We start from the raw sequence: 14545 nt of genomic DNA on the forward strand, positions 1-14545 counted from the left end.
CAGGTGTATTAACTATCTTCTGAACCCCTAATGAAATGACTGAAAATGGATTGTTTTAAAGGCACACACTTATAAGACAAAAACATGGGATAAGAGAAAATAGCAACAAGTCACTTAAGCTAGAGAGCAGATGTAGACATGGAAACCCATTTAACAAACCCCAAAATGCTGAGTCTTAAAACCAGCAGGGGGCAAAGTTTAGAAGCAATACAGTTTTCCACCAAAGCATTCCCAAAATGTTCAAGTATTGACCTCACTATTTATCCCTGGATTTGGGGAGAAAACATGAGCCTAATAACAGGAAGATTGATTAAGAGCAATTAGATACCCTCTGCTGCTAAGTCGCTTCAGTCATATCCAACTCTGTGCTACCCCATAGATGGCAGCCCACCAGGCTCCCCCGTCCCTGGGATTCTCCAGGCAAGAACACTGGACTGGGTTGCCATTTCCTTCTCCAATGCATAAAGTGAAAAGTGAAAGTGAAGTCGCTCAGTCGTGTCCGACTCTTAGCGACCCCATGGACTGGAGCCCACCAGGCTCCTCCATCCATGGGATTTTCCAGGCAAGAGTACTGGAGTGGGGTGCCATTGCCTTCTCCATAGATACCCTCTAGATCCCCTCATTCATCCATACAGCTGGGACACTGACATTTTACTCCATAATTAAGGCAAGCAGAGTTAGTGAACTTGGGAACTTGGGGATAAGAAAGAAGAGAAGTATCACACTAAAAATAATGGGTTTAAGTGAGAGTTTACATGTGAAATGTTGAAATTCACAGCCTTCTTCCTCATTTAAGAATCTTGACAATCCAAGAATCTTGACAATCAGAATCTTTCAGGGAAGATATTCAGAAAGTCTTTGGGGAATTTGATCAATCCAAAAATGAAGATCCAAATGATACAAAGTTCAAGGATTCCTTAAAGAAACTGCCTAGCCAGATCACCCTGGAGTAAAGAGTTCAATGACCCATTTCTTACATGCTCACAAGCTCCTTACTCATAAATATAAGTAGACAAAAGATTAACACATGTTTAAGGCAGACATTTAATTTGGCATACAGACCAAAACCGGAAAGTAATATTTTTAGGAAACACAGTCTATATGAAGACATAAGGCAAGATTTTGTCTTAGTGGAACTAGAAGAGTGTGCTCTATAAAACAGGTGTATCCAGAGAGCCAAAGAAAAAAAGAATGCCTAAAAATTAATATTATAATAGCAGACATGAAAAACTAAATAAAAAATTTGGACGATAAAGTTGAAGCATTATCCCAGCTATTAGAGCAAAAAGGTGAGGAGATGGAAAATAGATTTTTTAAAAAATTTTTGTAAGGGTCCTATTTCTGAACAATAAGAATTCCCTAGTGTGAGAAAAATTTTTGATGGAGGTGAAAAATATCAAGGGGATATTCTCAGAATTAAAGAACATGAGTTTCCCAACTACGGGGGCCACTAAGTGCCGAGTACAATGAGTAAAAATAAAATTACATTCATTAGGAAATTTTACAACTCTTGGGACAATGGAAAAGCCTAATTCCAGACCAAAAATGCGAATTTCACAGATTAGAAAAAGTATCAGAATAGCATCAGAAATATTCTAACTTACATGTACTCTTTCTCAAGAAACCTTTGAAGGATAAAGTACTGAAAACCGAACAAGATAATTATTAACTCAGTGGGAGTAAGAATTTGTGCAAAAACGGACACAATCATAGTATACTACATGACTCAGCTGAGAATGGCACTACGTAATATTATATATTAATGATAGTCATAATAATCAGTATTGATCTAACTGTGTTGAAAGAATGGGAGGACAGAAAGGTTTATATGATAAAAATAGTGGAGAAGTAAAAGAGGACTATGGAGAGGGAAATGGCAATTCACTTCAGTACTCTTTCCTGGAGAATTCCATGGACAAATGAGCCTGGCGGGCTACAGTCCATGGAGTCGCAAAGAGTCAGACACACTATCACTCACTCAAAAGAGAACTAAATAAAGCCTTCTCTTCCAGAGGGAAATTAATATACCTAAAATCAAGAAGTCAAGCAAAGGTAATACAGGCATGATATTAATATTTTCAAAAATGGTAAAAATGCCAAAATATTCAGTTAGAAAAGTTGAAAGTTATTGTTTCTAAGGAGCTGAAAATGGTGCTGGAGTGGGTAGGCAGCTGCTGCTTTCCCTAATAAGCCCCATAGCACTGTCTCTTTAAGATACGTTCATTTGTTCTCTTAAACAAAATAAAGCCTGAATAAAAAAGAAAATACTAGCCTAGTCTTAGATGTCTTGGAGTTTACAATCTAAAGAAGAAGACAGATGTGATACAATTACATAGATATGTAGCTAACTGCCAGTTGTGCTAAATGCTGTGATTGAAATTTCTTGTTTAATTTCATGTAAACCCATATGGAAAGAGTGCTGGCTTAGTGTACCAGGGGAATCAAGTAAATTTTCCATGAGAGAGTGACATGTTGGCACCATATGTGGTAGATGGCAACTTGGCAAGCAAACAAATAAACTTCAAAGAGTAAGGAACCCTCAAAAGTGGCTTCTTTTGGGCTGAGATAATTAACCACAGGATGCCAGTGGGAGCCTTGTGTTTAATGACAGGATGGACCACGGTGACCATGTGAGGACCAACATTCACCTGGAATAGTTTTTAAGCCAATTTTTTCACTCTCCTCTTTCACTTTCATCAAGAGGCTCTTTTCCTCTTCACTTTCTGCCATAAGGGTGGTGTCATCTGCATATCTGAGATTATTGATATTTCTCCTGGCAATCTTGATTCCAACTTGTGTTTCATCCAGCCCAGCGTTTCTCATGATGTACTCTGCATATAAGTTAAATAAGCAGGGTGACAATATACAGCCTTGACATACTCCTTTTCCTGTTTGGAACCAGTCTGTTGTTCCATGTCCAGTTCTAACTGTCCTGACCTGCATACAGATTTCTCAAGAGGCAGGTCAGGTGGTCTGATATTCCCATCTCTTTTCAGAATTTTCCACAGATTGTGGTGATCCACACAGTCAAAGGCTTTGGCATAGTCAATAAAGCAGAAATAGATGTTTTTCTGGAACTCTCTTGCTTTTTTGATGATCCAACAGGTCTTGGCAATTTGATCTCCTGAAATTACCTTTACTGTTTAATCAGTTCATGGAGACTAATTCTATTGGTTTTAGTAATATAAATAACCACCTGGAATCATAGACTGGGAGGACCTATAAGGACTTCAAAGTTCATGTATTCTTATCTTATCCTCTCCTTTTGTAGTCAAGAAAACTCAGGAGGTTCAGTAGTCTCCCCAAAGTGTCACAGATATTTTATGCTAGGGCCTAAGCAAGAAATCAGATCTCCAAGTTCCTTACCTGGAACTCTTTACCACAATTATAGAGAAATATATAGCTTGGTCTTTTGAGCAACTGAAATCAAACTAAACTAATTATCACAGAATTATTGAAAAACTGAAGACTTTATTTTATTTGTTCAATAATGAAGGAAAATGTTGTGAAAAATACTATTTTTTCTATTTGAATTTTCCATTATTGTCTAAATTTAGTACCTGATAGCAACTTAAGGGTGATTAAACTCTTCTTTAAAAAATAAATAATTTGTTAGTTTCATAATTATGTAAAAATCTAGTGGTGATAACTTGTTACAATATTTCTAAGAAATACCTATAAATATTGCAATATGTGTGACTTACATTCTCACTCTGTAATCGCTTTGCATTTACAGTGGACACATTTTAATAGTTTTGTTGTTGTTCAGTCTCTAAGCCATGTCCAACTCTTTGTAACCCCCATGGATTGCAGCATGCCAAGCTCCTCTTTCCTCCACTGTCTCCCAGAGTTTGCTCAAATTCATGTCCACTGAGTCAGTGTTGCCATCCAACCATCTTATCCTCTGTCATCCCCTGCTCCTTTTGCCTTCAATCTTTCCCAGCCTCAGGGTCTTTTCCAATTAGTCAGTTATTTGCATCAGGTGGCCAAAGTATTGGAACTTCATCTTCAGTATCAGTCGTTCCAACAAATATTCAGAGTTGTTTTCCTTTAGGATTGACCAGTTTGATCTCCTTGCTGTGCAAGGGACTCTCAAGAATCTTCTCCAGCACCACAATTTGAAAGCATCAGTTCTTCAGCACTCAGCCTTCTTTATGGTCCAACTCTCACATCCATACATAACTATTGGAAAAACCATAGCTTTGACTATATGAACCTTTGTCAGCAGAGTGATGCCTCTGTTTTTTAATATGCTGTCTAGGTTTTTCATAGCTTTCCCTCCAAGGAGCGAGTGTCTTTTTAATCATATGTTAAACCCATTATTCTGTCTTAAAATGTAATTATGCTAATGAAACACATAAATAAATATCTTTCTTCCAGAGGAACTTTGAAATTCAAGACAGCATTTACATATCACACACACACATACACACACACTTCCCTGAGTTCCCTGAAGAAAGAACATTTATAAGTTAGGAGGTCTATTTTTGTCAAAACGGGATGCTCACACTGCTGCACCAGGACTTTCTGACATTTTAGTCAGGTCCACAATGGTTGGATCTACATCAGCGTTTTGGGGTTTGGGTGCGTTTCAAGATCCCATGTACTTGTACTCTTATTCAAGATTCACTGCCATCCCAATAGAAGCTTAATACAAGTTCAGAAAACAAGGCCAATGTAACTAAAAAGAGATTTTCATAGGCTTCATTTTTTTCCCCTCTAGTAGGAAAGCTTTGTAATAACTAGCTCAGAATATGATTTCTGATTCTAAGATCCAACTGGAAAGTTCCAAGAAATATTTATAGTATCTCAAGGAATAATTGAGTCATGTTGACTCTCTGGTCACAAAGATTCTCAAAATTACATATTAGAAAAAGAAAGAAGCACATTGATGTGATGATCACTGGAAACTGTATTAGGTCACATGATACTTATAAAATTTCCCTTGGGTAATCAAGGTATCTATGGTTTGGTACAACAATTTTGAACAACAATAATTTCTAAATGTATGTTTTGTGAAGTTCACCATGTTTTCAGGTCCCAGATAGAAAGAGTGACTGAATTGTGTTCCCCTGTAATTCATATTTTGCAGCCCTAGCATCCAGTGTGACTGTGTTTGGAGATAAGGCTTTTTAGGAGTTCAGTTCAGTCTCTCAGTCATGTCCGACTCTTTGTAACCCCATGAATTGCAGCACGCCAGGCCTCCCTGTCCATCACCAACTCCCGGAGTTCACTGAGACTCACGTCCATCGAGTCGGTGATGCCATCCAGCCATCTCATCCTCTGTCGTCCCCTTCTCCTCCTGCCCCCAATCCCTCCCAGCATCAGAGTCTTTTCCAATGAGTCAACTCTTCGCATGAGGTGGCCAAAGTACTGGAGTTTCAGCTTTAGCATCATTCCTTCCAAAGAAATCCCAGGGCTGATCTCCTTCAGAATGGACTGGTTGGACCTCCTTGCAGTCCAAGGGACTCTCAAGAGTCTTCTCCAACACCACAGTTCAAAAGCATCAATTCTTTGGTGCTCAACTTTCTTCAGTCCAACTCTCACATCCATACATGACTACTGGAAAAACCATAGCCTTTTAGGAGTTAATAAGGTTAAATAAGGGTTTCCCAGGTGGCACTAATGGTAAAGAACTCTCCTGCCAATGCAGGAGACATAAGAGATGTGGGTTCAATCCCTAGGTCAGGAAGATCCCCTGGAGGAGGACATGGCAACCCACTCCAGTGTTCTTGCTTAGAGAATCCCATGGACAGAGGAGCCTGCTGGGTTAAAGTCCATAGGGTCGCAGAGAGTCAGACGTGACTGAGGCAACTTAGCACGATTAAGTAAGGTCATAAGACTGGGGTCCTAATCCAATAGGATTAGTGGTGTTATAAGAAGAGAAAGAGAGAGAGGTCTCTCACCAGGTGCAGGTACCCTGAAAAGCCCATATGAGGACACAGTAAGAAGGCAGCCATCTGAAAATCAGGAAGAGAGATCTCACCAGAGCTTGACTGTGCTGGCACTATGACCTCAAACTTGTAGCATCCAGAAATGTAAGAAAATAAATTTCTGTAGTTAAAGCCAAAAATCTATGGCATTTTGTTATGGCTGCCAAAGCTAAGAAGTACCACCCAGATGAAAAGGAGATACTGGAGTGCTGTGGAGAAGTTCACATTAGGTACAGTACATACCCCAAGACTAGAGTTAGAGCAGAATTTGGATGAGACCAGGGATCTGAATAAAGACAAGACTAACACAATAGATGGAGCAGAGTCAACAACTAAATAAGACTGAACCAGGATTTAGCATAGTAAGGAAGAGTTTAGATTTTGAACTTAAACTAAGGCAACTTTTCTCTCTACCTTCTACATGGTGCAAGAGTTTTAGGTTACTTAACTACCACATTTTAATACTGGTGCTTCACAACTAATCCTAAAGTAGAGATAATAATGCTTTATCACATAGCCATAGGGAAAAATGATTATTGTAAAATAATAATAAACAGGGCCTTCCAGGTGGACTCAGGGGGTAAAGAATCTGCCTGCACTGCAAGAGATGTGGGTTCAATCCCTGGGTCAGGAAGATATCCTGAAGGAGGGGATGGCAACCCACTCCAGTATTCTTGCCTGGAGAATCCCATGGACAGAGGAGAGACCTCAATTAAATAGAGTTGGGAGATCAAAGAGGGTGCGCTCATACCTTGCAAATGTAGCAGAGCCACAGGAAGAAGAAAAACTCCTTTGCTGACAAGGACTCAGCCAATGAAAAGCAATGGACTCTCTGTTACTACAGCCCTCCCAACTTCCTTTTCCTCTTTGCATAAGCATTCTCATTCCCTTGCTGTTGGGAGAACTTGCATGTGGCTTGCAATGGTTGCAAACCCTGAATTGCAATTTTCTGCTGATCCTGAATAAACCCATCTTTGTTGCAGCCTATTAGTTTCAGGTCAACATTAGTATTTGGCAGTGTCACAAAAGAGTCGGACACGACTGAGTGACTAAACAACAGCAACAACAGGCACATGTTAACATCTTGGAGAACTGTAGCCATGTATAGTAGCCAAAGTCAGAGAAGTTGGAGTCTGAACTAGTCTACATTCATTTTTCAAGCCCCAAATATTAATTGCCTACTTACTATCTGCCGGGCTCTATTATAGGTGCTGGAGATAAAGCAGTGAGCAAAACAAAAACAAAACAAAATCTACCTTCATGAAGCTTACATCCCAGAGAGTCTTAGGAGTCTTAAGTCAAGACAAGATCCTGGGGTTGGTAGACTCCTAAGTCCCCAGCCATATCCCATATCCAAAAGGTCTTGTTCTGGGCAACTCACACAGTCCTTGGGAATGGCTAAATATATGTTAAAAAAAATGTGCTGTCAAGTAGCTTGTCACATATCTGGCAAATTTTATTCATTTCTTTTTTAAGTGTGCATGGAGGACTCTTGTTTGACACAGCATTTTCCATTACCCCTATTCTCTAAGAGCCTTGCTTCTTTTCATCTCTTTCCTCTAGAGAGACATATTTATATAAAGACAGCTTTCTTATGCTAAAAAGAAGTATACCTTAATCTATCCATTGTCCAGTAATGTTTAATTGATTTTCCTGAATCTTGTGTCAAATATATTTCAGCCTGAAAAAAGGAAAACACATCTTAAATTGGGAAGCTAAAGCTTCACAACAATACCCTTTTAAAGGGGTCCCTTCCTGTCACGAGCTCCATTTCTTAGTATTTGTGGACATCTGTTTAGGACAATCTGGTAACCTCCTAGGGTCAGGGGGTGGGGGTTGTTTTCACTTTTCCAGTTACCATTCATCTTCCCCCCCTTGATTCTGAAGGCAACTAAAATGACTGGATTCTTGCTGTGTAAATAATTGCAGAGTAGGTTTTGTTTGGATTGGGGGCCGTTTACCATGTTATTTGTTGTGGCTGTCATTTTGTCATCCATTGTCAGGGCTGATCTGTAAATGGACTTGGTTATGATTCATAAACTGTTTCTCACATCTAACATCCATTCTCCTAGACACATTTCTACAGTAACAGTGTAACAAAATATGTTGTGCTTTTGTTGCTTTGGAAATATACCTTATTTTCATTTATTATTTTGACGTAACCTGAGTTCATGTATGTGCAATCCAAAAGCAAAACAGCTGAAAGAAGCACTGGTATCAGCTGCCTATTGTTGTATGCTTAAATAAAAGAAAGGAAAAAGTAAGAGTTAACTGTTTTGGCAAAATGTCAATGAATATGCAGTTGTGGTAAATAAATAACCTCTAGAAACACTGCTGAAAGCAAACTGGACTTATTCCAAATTTTTTTTTTCATGTTTAAACAAAGTTTAGGGTTTCTTTTTTCCTTCCTATAGAAATGCATAAATGCATCAGTTTTGCCCAGATACAGAAAACTATTCTTACTTCAGTAAATTTCCTTCTTTTGGTTTATCATGTGGATCATGGAAAAGCATGATTTTACAGAGTTTGTTGCTTTTAAATTAAGAATGTCAAATACATACAGCCTTTCAAAGAGCAAAAAGCTTTACCAAGAGTAATTCTTCTGTTACAAACTAGAACACCTCTCACAGGACTAACTCCTTTGTTAGTAAGATAAATTCTAGAAATGGATTTCGGAGTAAAGACCTCAGTGTTTGTTTTTATTCCTGTGAAACCAATAAAGTGCTGACAAAGAGAGCTATAATGTGCCACCATAGTTTAGAAATAAGGTACATTTCAGAGTGTTCTTTATTGCCTTTTGAGGATTGAATATTACTACCTTTAGCTATGCGACCATACAACACGCTGTTTTACAAAACAGTAGCCTGGACGCTTAGCTCCCATTTGAGCCCCACCTGAATATTATATACACTCCTTAAAAATGTCAGACGTTTGGAGTGGTTATAATACTGTGTCATTATGATCCCACAGGTTTAAGTCTGAAATACACTCAACTTAAAAAAATAAAAAGATAAGTTTTTCCGTTTCTTTTTATGCCATTCTATTTCCTATAAAATTGCAACCCTATTCAAAAGGCCTATTTCAAGTGTATTCTTTTAGATAATAAATGGAAACATTATTTTAATACATACTTCCTTGAATCTGAATGTGAAAATCTGTAGTACTTCACATTCAAACTATAATAGAATCACATTCCAGTTCTAAGGACAGCAGGGGAAATGGGTAGGAAAATATAGCATAACTCTCAAGCCCTAGTGAAATGCCTCCTTGGTTGTGAGATACACGCAGATGGGCACAGGCGACTGAAACAAGAAATGGGAAGGGAGTTTGTCACTAAATCACTGAGCAGAAGAAGCCTTAGAGCAGGATTCTCAGCTCTGGGTGCACAAGGGCATCCTCAGGGCCCACACCAGTTCTTGAGAGTGACTAGTAGCTAAGTTAAGACCATAGAGCAGATAGGTATGTAGGACATAAACATAGATTTATAACCAAGAGGCTTCCTCTGTGCCTTTTTAAAAACTTATAAATGTTCAACAACTATATCTCCCTTTGTTTTGGGAGGTGGCATGGGATGGGAATGTAGATGTTTTATCATCTACCCTGGGTAGGCATCCACTAAATGTTTTGTTGCCCATACAACTCCATTTCTAGCTGCAGCCCTTTAGCTTTAGTTGAAGGTGGCAAGCGTGTATGTCAACAGTCTGTGTGAATGCAAAACTCTTGTGAAAAGCAAGACTGGCTCTTTCAAAAATGTTCTCTTGGTTCTGATTAAAAATCTGTTTCCACAAATGCTACAAGTGTCTTTTTCTTGCAACATATCCATTTATATTTTCAACAGCATTTGTTGGTCTTTCTTTAAAAAGTTCTTCATTCAAGGACCACATTGCAACCAAAGATCTTTTATGTATAATTTTGTAGATGATAGACATTTGAAATTACTGTGGCAGGTGTTTTCACATTGTTTCTGCTGATCTGATAAAAATCATAGTGCCAGAAAACAGCATGAAGAGCATAAATTCCTCAGAATCTGTTTGAAGCACCCTTTTGAAATAAGAATTGCTATAAAGAAGCATTTTGGAATGAAGTAAGGATGGAGTGAACAGTCTTTGAGGTGAAAATACAGTTCTGTAAAACAAACGTATTTCTTTGATGGAGACTACATACACTGTGTTTTAATTTATTTATCATTATTACTGTTTTTAAGATTTTTTTCTGCCACCACCTACATTACGGCCCCAGGAAGCCCAGAGGAGAGCCAGTAGAAACAACTCCATGTGTGTTTCTGGCAAACTGCTTCAATATATTTCATGATAAGTCTTAGAATAAGAGTTTAATAAAGAGGTGAAGAAACACTGAAGGCTGAAGACTAAAAAATTCAGAGAAAGAATCTCTTATACATGATGGCCTATCAGTGCCAGCATTAATCAGTAAAACCAGTGGCAGCTGTGTTATTTATGTGGAAACAAAAATCGTTTTTATATTACTTTTGCTACAGACAATAACAGTCCATAGGCTCATCACATTTTTAATCTTGACTTCAGGAAATTCCTGCTGTGGCAATTTTTAAAAGAAGAGTCCCACTTATCTTTTTCCAAGTAGCTCCTTCTCTTCCTTCTGTGTCCTTCCCCCGATATCCACCCTCCCCAACCCAACTTCACTCACCCTCCCACTTCATAAAGGTGTTTATGAAGTATGGAAGCAGTTCTGTCTTGCTTTGTTCTGAGTATTCTTAATAAATGCCTCCTGTATTTCAGAAGTGTCTGAGGAGGTCAACTAATACAATATCACTTTGATTGCTTATTTGAATTTTGGATGAGAACTCTGAACTGATTCCCTGAATTTGTCATAATCATAATTTAGTGATCCACAGCTGTGTCATAAATTTAAGGCCTTTGAAGAGTATGTTTGTTATCACAGCTCTTAATATCAAATAACAGTGTCCAGAAGATGTCCTCTTCTCCATCTCCACTTTGCTGACTCACTAATGGGTATTGGTCTCAAATTTTCTTCTTTTATTTCCAGTTAAAGATTATAGTAACAGAGCAATAGAAAAGTAAGACCTTCACCTTTTTCAGATATTATACATTAATCTTCATAAATCTTTTCTCCCCCTTTTCAGTCTACCATTTTACCATTAGAAGTCTGTATATTAAACTGAAACCCAAAAATGGCGTTTCAGAACTTAACATCCTTCAATGGCTATTATCCACTTTGCACTTTCATAATAGAGAAAGGTGATATGAGGAAATCTTGAACTAAAATGTGAAACTTGTCCCAGCTAAATCAAATAATCAATGGGAACAGTAACATTAAGATATGCCAACTGAAATGAGTTAATATATTTTGGTAAAAGTGGTTATATTTAATAGTTTGTATTACCACCAAAAGGAAAAAAGATCATTGCTTACATATGAACTTTTCACTCAAATTATTCACTAATCTGTTTAACAAAGTGTTTGAGAGCATTGAGCATATTCTAAGCACTTGTCTAAGAAGTAGAGATTTAACAGTAAATAAGATACATTCATGGGGTCGCAAAGAGTCGGACACAACTGAGCGACTGAACTGAACTGAAGATAGACATAAGATAGTTAACAGTAAATAAGCTTCATGGTGCTTACAGTCTGAAAATAAAGAGACAACAGCATCTATATGACAGGGACTTGGATTGGAGAGAACAGGTTCTACAGGCTCTAGGGAAAGGACATCTAGGGAGAGAACAGTCAGAGAGATCTTCCTGAAGGAAATGACATCCAAGCTGCGATTGAAAAGAAAAGGAGACATCAACCTGATTGTGATAGTGATCTACTGCTGCTGCTAAGTCGCTTCAGTCATGTCCGACTCCGTGCAACCCCATAGAGGGCAGCCCACCAGGCTCCCCCGTCCCTGGGATTCTCCAGGCAAGAACACTGGAGTGGGTTGCCATTTCCTTCTCCAATGCATGAAAGTGAAAACTGAAAGTGAAGTCGTTCAGTCGTGCCCGACTCTTAGTGACCCCATGGACTGCAGCCTACCAGGCTCCTCTGTCCATGGGATTTTCCAGGCAAGAGTACTGGAGTGGGGTGCCATTGCCTTCTCCGGATAGTGATCTAGGCAGAGGATAAAGAACCTAATGTAGTCAAGGAACTGGAAAAAAGCCCTGGATGAATGAATGAGCAAGGGCACAATGGAGTGAAGACAGATGAGCTTGGAGAGCAGGCAGGACCCTACCCCGTAGGGTCACAGTCAGAGGGACACAGGATGGGAGGCAGTTTGCTGACCAGAGGTACCTGTGGGTATCCAAGTGAGGCTGCGATAGTCAGAGCCTGCATTGCAAAAAAAAAACCCAAAAACAGGATGATTTGGCTTTGAGATATATAATTTAGTAGGTAACTATGAAGAAGTAGTTAAATTTCTTGAAGTTTCCTGGCTAGTTTTCTAGAAAATTCTTTAACTTCTCTCCTGCTACTTTTATTTCACTGAATATAGTGATATCTGTAGCTCTGTTTCTCAAAAAAAAATTTCAGTATTCTATGCTTTAAGCATTTTATTGATGAATTGAAGTTTTCCTATTCTAATTGCTCATCTTTAATTACTTTGCACTTTTTTCAAAGAGAAATTTATATAACTAAAAATGTTGTGTCCTTTCATGAAGAAGTACAAAAATAGAAAATATAACAGTCTCTAATATTACACTGAGAGTCCATTCCATAGAAGTTTAATTCCCCATGCTTGTCAAAAGTTGTTAAAACAGTGCTTGCCTTTTTTGAATATAAAATGTGGGCAGACATGTACTAATATATCAAAAAATGACACTTTGTCAAAGAGGGCTTTCACGGGAAATGTTCTGAATAAAATGTTTTCTTTTTAAAAGAACCCAACCTGTTTAACATTCCAAAGCAAACACAAAAGAATGCAAAATGCCTGAACTTACTGCCAGTCACAACAGTCAGCTTCATTTACTCTTTAATACTTTTTTTTTTATATTCCAAAAATTGTTCCCCAAAAAACTATCAGTTTTATTCCATGATAACCCTGGTTTGAAGTAAAATAAAAGTAGCTCTGACCCTCCTCAAAATGGATTCTTTTCAGAATTACTAGCACTTCTAATAGTATAAAGATGATATGGTTGGCTATGTCTACCGTTAGACTCAGTGTAATTATATGTGAAGCAACAATTCCCTTATCTATTAGGAACACTTGCTGCAGCAAACTGCATTTCACTGTCTGGCAGATGAAATACTGAATTAAAATCTCAAACTAGTTTCTCAAGTTTTTTTTCCCCCAGTCATTTAAAAATCTTTTAGCCTAGGGGAAGGTGGTAGCCAGAAAATAATGGGAAACAGATGGTATTTAAAGGTTTGAGCAAGATGAACAAAGCAGATGTGTTAATATCTTTCTAGTCCTCAAATTGTCCCTCTCCATTGTGATTACTTTGAGACAGTTCTAATCCTTTGAACCTTCTGAGGATGTTCAGAGTTAAGATAATGGTTGATAGTTGAAATGCTAAATGATAAATCAATACATAATTGTCTTTGATCACAATCTCATATTATCTTATCTAAACAGGATAGATAGTTTTTATATGTTACCTACATTCTTTGCAGAGAATGCACCCAAATCTAGCTCTTGAGCAATAATATCTATTATTCATTGTTTAGAGAACCAGGGAGAAGGACTGAAGGAAATAGAAGCAGATGCCATTTGAGGTAACTGAGATACAGTATAACTTGAAGGCATATTGGAATGCCATATAATAGCATTAGTGTAAAAAGATGAGAAATATTTTATACAATTTTATTTGATGTGTAAGCTGAGTCAGATTTTATAGCCTGCTCTGAATTAAATTCCTAAAAGGTCAGGGTGAGGGAGAAGGATGCAGATGGTTTGAACTAATGTTAGAGAATTGTAGAAACAGATTCCCTCAACTATAAGCATTCATTGGAGAGCAGAAGGCCCAGGTTTTAATAAAATATTAGAAAAGTCTGCATATATCAGTATGAGAATATATTAATATTGGGAACAACAGATGTATTTTTGCTTAGGAAGTTAGTTATATGTCATATGTATAAAAGAAACATCAATGGCATATCAGTATTTGATTCTACTACATTGGCCCTGCCAGAGACCCCTCAGTCATGCCTAATATAAGTGACTCACTATGGGTTCACAACTGAAACCAACAAAAGATGCAGACTGATTCTGATTTCTTTTGTATCAAAATCTATAGCACTTTTTGAGCTATTTTATAAATTAATTTCAAAATAGATGAGGCAGTAACACTGAAGTTTAGCTAATTATGTTTAAATTAAATATAAGCATTTAGAATAACCACTTTAATTAATACAAGACTTGGGCAATTAATCATTAAAAGTGGAATTGGTAACTTGAGATTTATCACTCTAAAACCACTTGTATCACATTTTTAATGAATTCTTTCCTCTACTTCAATGGAAGATAAAAATATTTCTCCCCAAAGTGGCTGCTAATAAAAAATAACCCTTTCTTGGGTCACGGTTTTCAATTTGATATTGAATCAGAGCAAAAATATATACTTACATGCAAAAGTGTAGTTACTGTTTGCTAAACCATTTTCAACTTGACTTATATTTTAGTTCTATAAATGCCTAAGA

General features: G+C 37.6%; 1 protein-coding gene across 16 annotated transcripts in view; it reads left to right on the forward strand.

The window, feature by feature from the left end:
- The window catches only part of HS3ST5 (heparan sulfate-glucosamine 3-sulfotransferase 5), a 298321-nt gene that overhangs the window by 160201 nt on the left and 123575 nt on the right, over nucleotides 1-14545 (forward strand). The window contains exon 1 of one of the 16 annotated variants that reach the window (XM_061427532.1): nucleotides 10719-10921. The exons of the other annotated variants lie outside the window; for them this stretch is intronic. The gene's annotated coding sequence lies outside the window, so the exon portion shown is untranslated. Of the gene's footprint in view, nucleotides 1-10718; nucleotides 10922-14545 lie in introns of those variants that run through there. 16 annotated transcript variants of the gene reach the window in all.

This window comes from Bos javanicus, chromosome 9 (genome assembly GCF_032452875.1).
Source record: "Bos javanicus breed banteng chromosome 9, ARS-OSU_banteng_1.0, whole genome shotgun sequence".
NCBI lineage: Eukaryota > Metazoa > Chordata > Mammalia > Artiodactyla > Bovidae > Bos > Bos javanicus.